Raw genomic sequence first — 4,253 nt, 5'->3', positions numbered from 1 at the left:
TATTCTAGTAATCAAAAGCAATAATCATACTTGCTTTCTGAGTTGTTCTCCAGGGAGAAGGTCATGCAACTGAAACCTTACAAAATAGCCTGAATTACCAAGAAGACCATGCTGTGGGTGCTTACAAGATAAAGAGATCAAATGAATGACAACCATTAGCTTCTATAGAATTGGTCGCCTGGAGACACCATGATGCCCTCTGAGTCTTACGAGAAGAAAATAATTCTATAGTTTGTTACCGATGCTTTATTGCTTAAGTTATGGTTATATAACCACCCTACCACAGTTCACACTTGGGTTTGCAGTGTTGAAGGCACTAGCCTGCTCTGATTCCCCTTTGCCCAGCAAAGCCATAAAGCTGTCTCTTTTCTTCTAAGCTCTAAGACCCTGTCTCTGAGTTTCAGTTTGGCTCATCAGGGACAGGGGCTGGTCTTTCCGCAACGTTAGTACTAGGTAACTTTTGTTGAATGCTAATTATGTAATAAATGTTCTCCTAAACCCTTTATGTGTGTGATTACCTTTAATCTTTAATTTCACTACACACCTATGAGGTAGAAATTATTATCTCTGTTTTCTAGATAAGGAAACTGAAATTCAGAGATGCTAAGCTTCTTGCTCATGGTTATAGAATCAGGAGGAGGAGATATATGATACCCAGAGCTGTTCTCTATCTCTCTAATTCTCTCTTATTCTATCTCTCTCTCACCACAATTTTCAGGATGCAGATTAGTGATTAACCACCTTTAGGAACATGGGCTTTCCCCCCACCTTTCTCATTTTAAAATTAAGAATCCTTTTATTTATTTTTGTTTCATGATGCTCTAAGCCTGTTTATAACTTAGTTTTTGTTTTGCCTAGTGTCAACTAAAAAATAATGCAGGAGGCTGCAAATAAGAAAAGAGTTTATTTGGGGCCTTAAGAATTGCAATTCAGGAGACACAGATTTGGGTAACCCCAAAAGAGTGTTCCAGGGAAGAGAAAGAGTCAGGGGGTTATAAAGACAAACAGCCACAATGTTGTTAAAAGTTGCCTGGGTGGAACAGACTCATAGATGTGGAAAACAAACTGGTTAACAGGGGGGACAGGGGTGGGGAGGGGGGCGGGGAAGGGATGGTTTAGGAGCTTGGGATTAACAGATTCACATTACTATATATAAAATAGATAAATAACAAGGACCTGCTGTATAGCACAGGGAACTATATTCAATTTCTTGTAATGAGCCATAATGGAAAAGAAACCGAAAAACTATACATGTATATATATATACATGTATAACTGAATCACTTTGCTGCATACCTAAACTAACATTGTAAACTGACTACACTTCAATAAAAAAATAAGAATTAAAAAAAAAAGACTAAAAAAAACAAGATTGCCTGGCAAAAATTTTGATTGACTCTGATGGGGATCAGGAAATATCTGCCCTTAAGGAATCATTTTAGGGTCGGGGTCCAATAAGTAGATAGGTCATCATGAATTATTTTAGAGTAAGGGTCCAATAAGCATCTTGAGTTGCTGGCAGATGTTCTAGATGACTTCATTAGGACAAAAGGTGATCAGTAGGTGATATTCCATCAAGGCTAAGATGTGCATGAGTCACACTTCCTTAATGGCCTCCTGGCTCCATTTTGGAGAGCTCTCTTAGCAACCCCAACTCCATTTTGATTTTCCCTCCACAGTAGTTTGGGGTGCAGATGGTGTGGAAGAGCAAGAGCAAAAACTTTGAGTGGTCCTGGTCCTGGAGAGCCCTGATCCCCACCCTATCTCCTCTTAAGTCCCTGGTCTCTGGTCTCCTTCAACCTCTCCACCACTCACCTTGCTGTCCACCCATCTCTAAAGGGTAGACATCAGCTGTTAACCTCTGCTCTCCTTTGCCCTCACCTTCATCTCTTCCTGGCCTTTTGTTGTTTGCATTCTTCCCAGACTGAAGAATCCAACTCCAGGATCCAAGAAGAATCCTCAGCTCCAGGATCATTCCTTTTGGAAGCTGCTCCATCCGGGCTGTGCCAGCCTCATATGGAGTATCTACCTTGGCAAAGGGGAAGCAATTCTTGGCCCCTGGTACATCCTGTACTCACTTTCCATATCTCATCTACCATCTCATTCCTTAGTGTCCATTTATACCTCAATCTCCCACCTGACTGTCAGCAACTAGAAGCATGTCAAGCACATTGTAGGTGCATAATAGATGTTAGTTCAAAGAATAAATGAATTTTCTAACTAGAGAAGATGAGCAATAGCAGCATCTATTTTAAAAGAATGAATGAAAGTCCAGAGCAGTATTATTTGTGAGACTAAAATCAAAACCAAACCAAACCAATAAGGCAAGACAATCTTTGGCTCATTATCTTATCTGTAAAATTTATTATGAGGATTAAATAAGTTTATAGATATGTATGTATATATGTATATGCACATATATGTGTATGCATGTATACATATGCACATATACCAATATGTTAAATATTTAGAATGATGCCTCTCATATAGTCAATTCTCAATAAATATTCAATATTATAGATTATCATTTTATGATTGGTGAGCTCTTCTTTCTTGCTGGTCATCTTCTTGACAGATTGCAATTAAAAGCATTCTTAGCTTTATAGCCAAATAGAACCCAAAACATCTTTAAAGTTTGTCTACAAATACATGAATGGACATGTCTGGCAGAGTTCTCTCCCCCTCCTAGGGATGAAATAAGAAGGAAAGGGGCCATGCTCCACCCTGGGCTAGTCTGTAACAGGCTGTCCCCACTAGGAAGTTCTTGCTCACGGTGTCTTGCCTTGTATGATGCTTGGTTATCTCCAATTGTGTGATGAACATTGTTTATGGAGAGTTATGTATGAAAAAAATTTAAGGCCTAAAAATATAGAAAGGAATGTTATCTAAGGAATTACATGGCTGCCACCAGAAGGAGAAAAATTGATCTTTATGGTTGAGTAAGGTAATTCTACTAGGGGTGAGGTCTGGTTAACACATAATGCAGATGTACAACGTACACCAGAGGGGAAGGAGGAGGTCAAAGGGCAGAGAAAACGTTTTATTTTAATTTTTTTTCTCATGCCTTAAAATGTGAATTTTCATTTTATCACTGGTTTACTAGAAACCGATACATCTCAGAAGAGACAAATGGAAGAGATGGACAGAGCAAAGTATGTAGGAAGGGATGTGGAGCCTCCATTCCTTCTCCAGGCTCACCACTCTCCGAGCACCTCCATGTGTTCACCAATCTGGAAGCTCTCTGAACCCCCTTTGGTTGGGGATTTTCTATGGAGGTTTTATTATGTAGGCACAATTGATTAAATCATTGAGCATGGCTGAGAGAACTCTGTCTCCAGCCCCTCTTCCATCCCTGGAGATTGGGGATGGGTAGGTAGGGGGGTTGGGGGAGGGGATGGGGCTGAAATACCAACCCTCTAATCACATGATTGATTCCCCTGGCAACCAACCCACATCCTGAGGCTATCCAGGAACCTCCAGCCACCAGCCATCTCATTAGTATACAAAAAGACATATCATTTTGAAGATTCCAAGGGTTTTTGGAGCTGTGTGTAAAAGAAGTAGGAGAAAGATCAGTATGTATTTCTTATTATATCATAATATCACAGCTTCTCTCATTAGAATGTGAGCACCCTGAGAGCAGAGACCTCTGCTATGGCTCACTGCTATATTCTGTGTTCAGCACAGTGCCTGGCAACAACTGGGGCTCATTACGTCCTGCTGAATGAGTAAATGATGAAGGCAGGCATGAATGAGTGAATACTGGCCTGAAACAGTACAGACATCTTTTCTCCCCTACCAAGGTTTCTATATTTGAGAACCTGGGATTTACAGCTCACTAGCACCAAACCACACAGCTCTAGGGGCTGCAAGTATTGGACCTTGATGTGAAAGTTAAGTTCCCACTTTAACTGGCTGGTGGTTTCCTTTGCTTGCTGCTGGCTGAGCACCCAAGGTGAAGTCCCCTACTGCATCTGGCTTTGGGAAAGACCTTCAGTGTCCACCCTCCAGATCTACTGGTATCCCTAGGCCCAATTTCATCACTGGTGGAGGGAGGGAAGGTTTAGGGGGGAGAGTAACTCTAATTGTATTATCATCTGAACTGGCTCTGAAGAGAGAGGGGGTGGGGGAACGGATGTATCTGAAAGCTGACAGTTAATCATTCTCCCCCTCCCAGTCTTCACCCCCTCTGAAGCTCCTCCAACCTCAAGCCACCCTCTCTAACCTTTTCCTCTGATCACAGTAGAGGGGCT

This window comes from Camelus bactrianus, chromosome 21, assembly GCF_048773025.1.
Source record: "Camelus bactrianus isolate YW-2024 breed Bactrian camel chromosome 21, ASM4877302v1, whole genome shotgun sequence".
Lineage (NCBI taxonomy): Eukaryota > Metazoa > Chordata > Mammalia > Artiodactyla > Camelidae > Camelus > Camelus bactrianus.
The sequence above is the reverse complement of the archived record's forward strand: the minus strand, read 5'-3'. Positions refer to the sequence as shown.